The sequence below is a fragment of the Narcine bancroftii genome, chromosome 3, assembly GCF_036971445.1.
Source record: "Narcine bancroftii isolate sNarBan1 chromosome 3, sNarBan1.hap1, whole genome shotgun sequence".
Lineage (NCBI taxonomy): Eukaryota > Metazoa > Chordata > Chondrichthyes > Torpediniformes > Narcinidae > Narcine > Narcine bancroftii.
The window spans coordinates 108,827,620-108,839,790 of record NC_091471.1 but is presented as its reverse complement, the minus strand read 5'-3'; positions in this window follow the sequence as shown (position 1 = coordinate 108,839,790).

The following is a 12,171-nucleotide window of genomic DNA, read 5'->3' as shown; positions in this document are numbered from 1 at the left end:
TGTTAAAGGTTATGTGTGTCTTCTGTGAAGACATTTGCAGAATGACTGCTTAGTTCCTCCGCCGTTTCTCTATTCTCATAATTTCTCCTCCCTCTATTTGTAAGAACACCACATTTGTTCTTGCTTGGCTTTTCCTTTTTACATAACTGAACAGCTCTTATAGCCTTTTTTTCATATTTCCCACCAGTTTGCATCTGCCTTGCCTTTCCTTATCATGCTCTTGGTCCTCTTCAACTGAAGTCTAAAATGCTGCTAATCCTCAGTAATACTGCTACTTTTGGTAACTTTTGCATCTAATTATTTTGTTTCTCTGGCCAACTACGGATAAGTCACATGTCCTTTTGGATTTTCCTACCATGAAGGATTTTTTTTGTAGCTGATGCATTATTTCTATGAATGATAACCTTTGCCAATCTTTTGCAATACCTTTTGATGAATTAATGCAGTCCACCACAGTCAACTCTTATCTCATGCCTTCAGTTTCTTTTGTTTAGATCAGTGCACATACCACCTTAAGTACCGGTGATCCCTCTGTGATTACCACATGTGAGTTGAAAGAAATAGTTTGAAAACCACTGGTTTACATGGAAGATCCCTATGTCATATTACACCATGACACTTTCAAACCCGAGAAAAAAAAATACAGCATTATTATCATTCTTCCCCAAAGTCTCCTTGACAGCAGAATTATCACTCAGTTATTTCTCTATGCAAAACTGAAATCCAAAAGAAGTTTTATTTTAGATATCTCATCAAAATAAATTTGATTTGTTTAGCCTTTATTTTAGGTTAAAATCTCCCATAATTACTCTTTTATCCCTGTTACATGGATTTCCAGTTTCCTGATTTATGCCATGTCCAATATTACAACCACTTGTTGGTGTCTTGTAAATAACTTCAAATGAATTCTGCCTTTTGCCATTTCCACCAAAATTGATTTACAATTCTATCTCATGACATGTCAACCCAAAATTATTTCCTCCCCTTGAATTAATATCCTGCCTTTACTAACAGTCCCACAACACTTCTTTTCTCTTTAATGTCCTTCCTAAATGTTGAATACTCTGGTATACTTAAATCCCAGCTTTGGGGATACTGAATGTTTCCATAATGGCATGAGAACATTACACCATGTCATTACACCATTACACTACATCCCAGCTTTGAAAGAGGTAGTTTTAGAGATTATGGATGCTCGGGTTATCACCGTCTAAAATGCTGTAAATTCTGGAATTGTTCCTATAGATTTAAGGGGAACAAATTGAAGAAGAAAGAATAAAAAGTTAGGGAACCACTTCCTAATGTCAGAGGCAAGGAAAATACTGGTATCTATAATGAAGCAGTAACATGCATCTTGAAAATAATAAAACTAAACAGAGCTGGCATTAATTTATGAATGGAACATCACAGTTGTCAAATCTTTTGAAGATTTTTGACGTGGAAAAAGGGAAAATATATGAATGGATTGTATTTAGATTTTTACAAGGCTTTTGCTTGCCATGCAGGATGTTGGTTAACGAGGTTATAGCTCCAAGCACATTGAATATGTGGGGAATGTACTGACTGTCATGGGTAGAGAATGGGTTATTGGGTACTTAAAACAAAGTGGAAATAAGTAGTCCCTTCACGGTCTTAGAGCGCAATGAGTTGGATGCTGTGTGGATTTGATGCTTAGACTTAACTATTCATAATCTACCAATATTTGTCTGAGGGTTCAAAATGTTAGATTTTTAACTTTTGCTGATGACACTGAGCCAAGTAAGATTGGGAGTAAAGTTGAATGTGTAAAAAAACTTGAAGGGGATATGGACACGATGAGTAACTGAGCAAAAACATGGCAGAAAATAATAGGAAAAAATGTGAGGTCCTCTTTGGAGCACATGAGAAAAATAGGTGAGAAATCAGAGAGTGTTGATACTCAAAGGGACATGGGTATGTTTGCAACAAGCTACTAATAGCCAACATTCAGTACATCAAATAATTAGGAAGGCAACTGATGTTATTCTTCATTACAAGAGGGTTTGATTAGAGAAGCAAGATGCCTTATTGCAACTTATAGTGCTTAGCTGAGAATGTATTAGCAATATTGTGTAGTTTTTTTTGCTTCTTTTCCAAGAAAAGATGTACTTGTAGTGAGTGGTGCAGTGAATAAAGCACAACAGAAGTTGTCTGTGAGCTGAACCAACAGAACGTTCTTTTGGAATCTTCACAGGAGTTTAAATAATTACAGTTGGCACGCTATCAAAATCATCTGACTACATGTGCCAGCTTGGGCAATCTTCCAAAATAGTTTCTGCCTGTTGCCAATGTCTATAACATGGAGCCATAATTCCCTACCATCATGAAAAGACCTTCCACCATCAGTGCAGTTGGCACATCAACCCTCGGGTGCATGAGCACAGTGGCTCTCGCTAGCGCTACTTTGGCAGTCTCGAATTAACTAGGTGGTGACCTTTAAGATCTAGTAGGGATCTTTTAAGATACAAGGTACTATTAAGATAGTAGGGAGTGTGCTCTCAAAGAAAATCAGCTCCCAGGACTGGCTGTGATACATAATCAATGGTGAAGGACCAGCTTTAATGCGTCAAGACGAAATTGAATGGAATTGTGCATGATCTGTGCATCTGGATGCTGCTGTTTTTGGTGGCCATCAGAGGAGGGCCCTTTTTTCCTGAACGTGTGTCTGGGGTGGAGGAGAGAAACACGCTAAACTCTGCTCCAGTGTCGACCAAGAACCGATGGCCTGAGTGTCGATCCCAGAGGAAAAGGAGGTTGCTTTTGATGCAGGGGGAATGGCAACAGCAGGTGGCAGCTCCCTATCTCTGATGTTACAAGCACCACTGCTCTGTCTGCATTGCGTCCGGTTGAGTCTGACGCCACACTGTATCCAGAGTGGGCAGGCTTCATGCCCTTTTCTGAGACACGGCTACATGCCCAACTGAAAGTCTACCATGCTGCTTAGCATGCCACAACTCATCAGCACAGACTGCTATGCCATGGAGTCATTAAAGTCTTTTTCTGCAAGCAGCAAACAGATGTTTTCTGGCATTGCTCAAGAAAGAGTTGCTTGAAAAGCAGACAGGGCCTGTGTCTGTCCATGAGCGCCAGCATCTCGTTTGTTAGTTTGGAAGGAGTGCAGTTGCCCAAGCTGGCCATTTGGAGAAGTTGTACTCTCCTGTTGCATCGGGAAAGGCCAAAAGTACATATGAAGGCTAAAGGCCTGGCATAAGAAATTGAATGTAGTGAGTGGTAGAGTGAATAAAGCACAACAGAAGTTATCTGTGAGATGAACCAACAGAACTGTTTTTTTGGAATCTTCGCAGGAGTTTAAATAATTACAGTTGGCACGCTATCACAATCACCCAACCTCTAAAGCCACGCTTTGTGCGCCCCAGCCTGCAACTGTGGACACTGGTTTGATAATGGAGTGGCGCGGTTCACCACATACCTGTCTTTAGGAAGTGCAACATTGATTCACTAGACTTGTCCCAGGGATGGCGAGTTTGCTTCAGGAGTGATTAAGTGGAGTTCAGAAGAATGAGAGGAAATCTCTTGAAAATATATGAAGTTCTGAAAGGGCTTGACAAGCTACAGGTGGGAAGGATATTTTTCCCTGCCTGAGGAGTGCAGAAATGGGAGGCCCAGTTAGAAAAATAGAAGGGCAACACAGTTAGCATAGTGGTTAGTGAAATGCTATCACAACTCCAGCGACCCGGGTTCAAATCTGCTACTGTCCGTAAGAAGATTGTATGTTCTTCCTGTGACTGTGTGGGCTTCCTCCAGGTGCTTCAGTTTCCTCCCATGTTCCGTACACATATGGGGTTAGTAGGTTGATTGGTCACATGGGTGTAATTGAGTGGCATGGGCTCATATCTCAATTAAAAAAGAAAGCTATTTAGGACTGAGATGATTCAGAGGATGGTGAACTGTGGAAGCACTCATCAGGTGAGTGAAGAGATACAGAGATATGCTTTGTGCGAGCGATTTATGCTAAAAATTTTGTTTTCTCTTGAGAATCATGCTATTGCATTCAATAGTTAATGTGTCCAATTTATTCTCTTTCACTGGTTCACCATTGTGGAGTGAACAGAGGAAGTCAGATTGGTAATGGCCAGAATTTACAATTTGCAAATATCAAGGTCATGTGTCAAAACGATACGTCTTCTCATGACAGAATGAAAAAGGGTTGCAATCAGGATGTGCTGGGGTCAGGGATTGTTTGTTGTGCTAGTTGTCAATCTGCAGTACTCCAGTAGGGTCCTGAGGAAGTAGTTTCAAATGGTGAAGGTGTACTCCATGGCTTCGAAAATATTCACTGTATCACTGCATTGGGCCTCCTATTCTGCTTGAGTGATCTTGCCATCCATGGATCTTAGAGTTGCAGAAAAGTTTGCTAGTATCAAAATATCTGAACATACAGGCATCTGTCTGGGTATCTCTGAGCATTAGTGCATCAGGGGGACAGAAGACCTAGAAGAAATTGTAGAATATTAACAATATAGTAAGTAGCCAATGTTGTTTAGGGATCACTTTTCCAATAAATATAGGTGTCATGCAATGCAGTAGAATTTCTGAGCCAAAATTAACTTACCAATTACTAACAGTTTGAATATTGACACTATCCCACGGAAAAATCTTAGTACTGATAAATTTGCTTTAAAAACCACTATTGTCAGTCTTAGCATCCTTGCCATAACTCTTCACTCTCATCTCTTGGAATGTAAAAGAAATATTTGCCAAATGTGTCAATTTCGAACATAGAAATCTACAGCACACAGTGTTTTACCAACCTAATAATTTACTTCTACAACAGCCTAGAATTTCCCTACTGCATAACTCACCATTTATCTGAGATCCATGTACCTATCTAAAAGTCTTTCCAAAATCCTATTGTACCTGCCTTTACTACCATTTCTGGCATCGCATTCCATGCACCTACCACAGTGTGTACATCCCCCCACCCCCACCCCATACTTACTTCTAAGCACCTCAAAACTATGTCCCCTCATTTTGCCATTTCAGTCTCGGGGAAAAAGCCTCTGATCATCCACACGATCAATGTCTCTAATCATCTTGTACTCCTCATCCAGTGTCACTCCAAGGAGAAAAGACTAAGTTCATTAAACCTATCCTCATAAGGCATGCCCTCCAATCCATGCAACATCCTTGTTAATCTCCTCTGAACTCTATCTATAGGATCCGCATCTTTCCTGTAATATGGTGACCAGAACTGAACAAAATATTCCAAGTGGGGTCTTGTCATGATCCAGCATTACTTCATGGCTCTTGAACTTAATCCCAAGGCCAACACACCATATGCCTTCTTTTCTACCTGTGCAGCAGGTTTGAGTGTCCTAAAGATCTCCCAGTCGTCCACCCTACTCAGTCCTTTCATTAATATTGTATTCTGCCTTCAAAATTGACCTGCTGAAATGAACCACTTCACACTTGTCTGGGTTAAACTCCATCTGCCACTTGTCAGCCCAGCTCTGCATCTTATCCTTTGTCCCTTTGTAACATCTGGCAACCCTTCAGTTAATTCATAACACCACCCACTTCTGTGTCATCTATAAACTTACTAATCCACCCTTCCAATTCCTCATCCAGGTCATTTACAAAAAAAAAAATCACTAAGGGGTCCCAGAACAGATCACTTCTGAGCACCACTGGTCACCGACCTCCTTGCAGAAGAAAAATCATCTACAACCACCCTCTGCCTTTCTGGGAAAGCCAGTTCTGTATCCACAAAGCAAGGCCTCCTTGGATTCCATACCTCTTTACTTTATGAATGAGCCTTGCATGGGAAACTTTATCATGTTCCTTACTGAAATCGATATATACCACATCCACTGCTCTACCTTCATCAATGTTCTTTATTACATCTTCAAATAATTCAATTAGATGTGTGAGACATGATCTTTCCCTGATGAAGCTATGCTGACTATCCTTAATCATATTATGCCTCTCTAAATGCTTGTAAATCTATCTCACAAGATCACAAAATCAAGGAACAGAAGTAAGCTATTCAGCCCATGAGTCTGCTCTGCATCTTCACCCTGAGCTAAACCGTTCTCACATCTAGTTCCAATTTTTGGCCTTTTCCCCATATCCTTTAAAGTCTTAATTAGACACCTATCAATCTCCTCAAACTCCCCCAATAATCTCAGGATTATTTTTAACATTTTGTCCAGCACTGAAGTAAGATTCACTATTATATAATTTCCTATGTTATTTCTACTCCCTTTCTTCAACAGTAGAACAACATTTGCAATTCTCCAATCCTCCGCTACTTCATCACCAGTGGGTCAGCATTCTCCTCCCTCGCTTCCTACAGTTGGTAAAATAGTATAATTTGTTGATATTAACATGGACTGATTCTATGAGTCATTCTTGATAATTGAGGTGTAAGGTTTTCAGTTAAAACAAACATCGAGAGTCTTATTATTCCATCTCCCGTACTCAGGTTATAGCATGCAAATAATTAGTTCTTGTAGATGAGTTCCTTTAGAGGCCAAGCTCAACTTGTTCATGGAAACATGCGAGAAAATTGACCTTACAATAAACATCCATTGGCCAGGGTCTTCTACTGAGAAAAAAATAACCTCAGCAATATAGGGCTTTGACAAAATCCTAGATTATTTCCATATCCAGGATCTTCTCCTCAGTAAAGACAGTCAATAATGATAAATTCACCATTTGCGCCAGTACACAAGCACATCAAGCACATTCTTTGATAATCTGAGGAAAAGAATGCTGGTAGGTCAAAAGCTCAAACATTGCACTAAGTTTCCAATCTTCTGGCAGCATTGATATCAGCCCTCATTAATGCTTTGGAGATGTGATCTATCCACTGTGGGCATTTCAAGACACCAGAGAGATACTGGAGTGCTATCTTGGAAAAATTCTCTGAATTGATATGCTCTCTTAGGTCTACATTCCATGACCTGAAGCTGAATTTCTGCTCTGCCAGCCCCAACTAGTAACCCACATTATCAGTCTCCTGAGACAGGTATTCTTCTCTATCTTAACTTTTGTAACAATAAGGGATTCACAGAATATTGGTTAAATGCAAGTTGTGCAAAACCTCCCAAGCAATTCATCAACCCCTGTAGTACCTCCTGCCCTACTTATGGAAGAGTCCATGGTTCCTGCAGAAGAACTATCAGTTATATCAGGACCGACAGGATAGAATGGAAGCAAGTTATTATTCATCAATTAAGAGTCAGCTAAGATAAAGAAAACACGAATGTTTCTGCAGTACACAAACATGCTGAGAAAAACTCAGCAGGTCATGCAGCACCCATAGGAAGGAAAGGGTAACCAACGTTTCGGGGCTAGGCCCTTTGTCAGGTATAAGAAAAAATGGACAGGCATCTAAATGGGTGGAGGGGGAGGAAGAAATGGGAGGATGAAGGAAGGGGAGGTGCATAGGCTTGAGGTGGATACAGATGGGAGGATAGAAGAGAAAAAAACAAGTGATGGGGAAGATGGTTGAGGATAGCTCTCTCATAGGAAAGGAAAGGATAGGGGTGGGGAGCTGCAGGAAAGGAGAGGGATAAGGAAAGAGAGAGACACGGGGAGGGAGTTAACAGAAATTGATGTTAATGCTGTCAGGTTGGAGAGTGCTAAAATGGAACATGAGGTCTTGTTCCTTCAATTTGCAGGTAGCCTTGGTTTGGCAGTATACGAGGCCATAGACAAACATGTCGGTGTGACATTGGTGTGTGGAATTGAAATAGTTGGCTACTGGGAGTTCCTTGCTGTTGCAGCAGACAGAGCGAAGGTACTCAGTAATGTCGTTTGGTTCATTTCCCAAATGGTCATTGTCATGTTCACTTTCCATATTGACAAGCACATGTGGCATCAGGCATTTATACAAATTGCAAGCCCCAGTCAGAGGTCTCATGCCACTTTCTAGACTCCCTTGCCTAACATTACCAAGGGTTCCACTCCATGACTGTTCAGGAGTGCATCAACCAGATATATTTCTATGTCTGACAGTGTATATGGTTTTAATTTGCAGGAGTCTTCTGCCCTTCACTCTTACTGCACTAGAGTCATATAATTTATGCTGCACAATGCAGAGATGGGGTATTTGTCCCATGATTTCCATGCTGATATTTTTTGCTTAAGGTGTTATGTGGGTGAAAGAAAAAAGTTTGAAAACCACTGTTTTAATCGTACCTCATTGGCTTGTTATGTGCATGATTTCAGAACTCCAAAGGAAATGGGCCAATGACAATTTTGCTCAAGAAAAAGATTTCAGTAATAATTGGGTCTGGAGCAGTGATTCTCAACCTTCCCTTCCACTCACATCTCACCTTAAACAATCCTTTACTAATCACCAAGCACTTAAATACTTAAAGTGCTATGCGAGTATAAAGAAAAAGGTTGAGAATCACTGACCTATCGTGTGCTAACCTGAGCTCCTTCCCTTTCCCCCTCCCACCTTATTTGAAAGTTTGCCTGATTTTTGGCATAGCTGAACAAGGGCTCAGGCCCAAAACGCCAGTTTCCTATTTCTTTCCATGAATGCTACATGACTTGCTGTGTTCATCTAGTCCTTTTGCATACTGTACTAATCATACCTTCTGCATTCATATCCAGGAGTCAATTATATATCACAAACAAGCACCCCAGCAGCTATCTCTGTGGAACACTACTGGCCATTGACTTTCAATCAATCATACCAACAGTATCCTGTGTCACATCTCACCAAGGCAATTTTCATTCCACTTAGCCAGGTCCATGAGACCATAAGATATAAGAATAGGAATAGGCCATTCAGCCCATCGAGTCTGTCATTCTATTATACACATCCATTTTCATGTTCAGCCTCACTTCCCTGCTTTTTCACCTAACCTTTGATACCCTTACTATTTAAATACCTATTAATCTCTGCCTTAAATACACTCAATGACCTAGCCTCTACAGCTTCCCGTGGCAGCAAATTCCAGAGATTCAGCACTTCATCTCTGTTTTAAATGGCCCACCTTCAATCCTGAAATTGTGCTCTCTTGTCTTTGGTATCCCTGCCCTGGAAAACAGTTTTGCCATACCTACCATATCCAGGCCTTTCATTATTTTAAATACTTCTATAAGGTCCCCTCTCATTCATCTGAACTCCAAGGAATACAGTCCAAGAGCCATCAAATATTCATTATATGCAAATTCCTTCATTCCAGGAATTATTCCTATAAATATTCTCTGAATGCCAGTAAATAAGGAGCCCAAAACTGTACTATGAACTCAAGTCAGGACTCACCAGTGCCCTATAAAGCCTTTATATCACATCCTTGCTCTTGTTTCTTATTCCTCTAAATGTGTATGCTAACATAACATTCATCTTCTTAACCACCAACTCAACCTGGAGGTAAACCTTCAGGATATCCTGCACGAGGACTCCCAAGTCCCTTTGAAACAAGTCAATGCAGTAGTAAAAGCCAGCTTTATCCACCTCTGCACTATTACCAAAATCAAATCATTCCTGTCACTGAAAGACCATGAGAAAGTTATCCACACCCCCATTTCCTGCCATTTACACTACTCTAACTCTCGAGATATGGGAATCAGTCAGTCATTATCCCATCTACAACTGATTCAGAATGCTGCATCGAGGATCCTGACAGGAGCCAAGAAGAGGGACCACATCACCCTTATTCTGGCCTTCCTTCACTGGCTGCCAATACTGCTCAGAATAGATTTTAAAGTTCTCTACTTTGTTTACAAAGCCCTTAATGGACTAGCCCACTCCTACATCACCGATCTTCTAACGCCCTACTCCACTTCAAGTCCCCTGAGATCGTCCAATTTAGGGCGCTTGGTTGCTCTGCACTCAAATCGCAAACTCAGGGGAAATCACTTGCAGCCCCCAAACTGTGAAACAACATTCCTCCTACCATCAAATCAGCCCCTTCCCTTAACTCTTTAAAATCTAGGCTGAATTTGTATTTTTGTTCTCAAGCGTTTTAAAATGATTGTTACCATGTTATATGTATAATTCTGAACCTGGGATACCCATTTTATACTGCACTTTAAATAGCTGCTTAAGTTAAGATGTAATTTATGATCTGTACAGCACTTTCGTCAACTTGAGTTGTTTTAAATGTGCTATATAAATAAACTAGAACCTCTGAATTTTGAATTATCTCTCCATCCAAATAATAGTGTGTCCTTTTATTCCTTCCACCAAAGAGCCTGAATGTATATTTTCCAGCACTGTAATTTATTTGCAATTTCTTTGCCCATTCTTCTAAAATATCTAAATCTCTCTGCTTTCTCCACACAGTCCTGACTCACCTAGATAATGATGTCTCACATATCAGGCTGTTGTTAATTAACATCGGCTCAGCGTTTAACACTGTCAGACCTCAGAGGTTGGCCCATGCTGAGACTCAACACACTTCTCTGCAACCAGATTTTGGACTTTTTAAAAAATATTTTATTTAAGAAAATACAGGATATAGGACTAAATTAATATAATAACAATAATACATTGAACATAAAGTTCATAAGGTCCTAATAAAAAAAGGAAAGGAGAATCCCTCTTCTCCTAGTGCTCCCCTCCCCACATTCAAAAAAGAGGACAGAGAGCAGGGAACAGAGGGAGATAAAAGGAAAGAAAATAGAAAAGAAAAAGCAACAGGAGCAAGGTTTGACATCTCACAGTCACATCATTTTAAAAGTATTAAATTTCTAATAAAGAGTATACTAATTGACAAATATCAAATAAATTATACAATCTGGGCATTTAAATAATCTAAATAATGTTGCCAAATTTCGACAAACATACTGTATCTCTTCCTAAGACTATAAGTAATCTTCTCAAGGAGAATACAACTTTTCACTTCTATATTCCAATGATCAATGTGAAATAGGGAATCGGATTTCCATGTTACTTCTATATATTTCCTGGCTATTGACAATGCAATTTTAATTAATTTTGATTTACTTCTGGAGAAGTTAACTTTTATAACTGCTAAATTCTCCAGAAGAAACAATTCTGGGTCTAGAGGGAAGTTCACCCCACAACTTTTGTCAGCATTTCCCCCAATTCTATCCAAAAGGGTCTTAATTTCAGGCATAACCACATGGAAAGTAAAAAGATACCAATATCTATACCACACCTAAGGCATCTATTGGAAAATTCTGGTTTATTTTTATGTATCTTTTGAGGTGTGAGATATAATTGGTACAGAAAATTATAATGAATCAGTCTATACTTAGAATTAATTAAGGTAGTCATACTCTCTACACATAGATCTGACCAGCATTGTGCTTCGATTACAATGCCCAAATCTGATTTCCATCGCTCTCTTGATCTATGTAGACCAGATTTTGGGTTTTGATCTTGGATCAGAGCATATATATTAAAAATAAATTTGGTTGCATTCACCTTTAAAATTAGAATTTCCATGACTGAACAGGTTGGTAGGACCATTAATGGACCCCAATTTTCTCTTAAGAAAGATCACAATTGGAGATAGCAGAAGAATGGTGAATTATATTTATTTTCAAGAGACATAAATTGCTCTATTTATCATAACAATCCTCAATGCACCTGTTATCATGTTGGTACCCAGGTAGCCAAGATTCTATTACCGAAAGTCATGAGTATTAAACTGTTTTGAGGTAGAGGTGTCTTTGAGGATAATCCCTCTTTTAATCCCACAAATTGTTTAATTTTATCCCAAATGTAAATTATATGTTTCAATAATGGGTTCTTTGTTTTCCCTTTAATTAATTTAAAATTCCATTTATAAATAAATTCTTCTGCCATCTCCTCTCCTCCATTGTGTAAGCCAATTATAGCCCAAGGAGGAATCACCTCATTAAAAGAAGCAGCCACAAAACAAATTTGTGCAGCTAAATAATATTTTTTATAAATCTGGTAATTTTAACCCTCCCAATTTATCATCTCAGATCAATTTATCCATGGAAATTCAACAAACTTTACCTGTCCAATGGAATGAACAAATATGTCAATTATGATTTTTTTTTTTAATTATTAGTGAAAAATTACAAGTGTACTTGTTTTAATCTATTTAAATAACAACAATTAGTGCATGTCTGGTAATTTTTGAGCAAAGTTCAAAGCTTCCCAAGGGTTGATTTAAAAAAATTTCCATTCTCCATCCGATAAAATAACTTTTATGTTTGGCCACCATATGA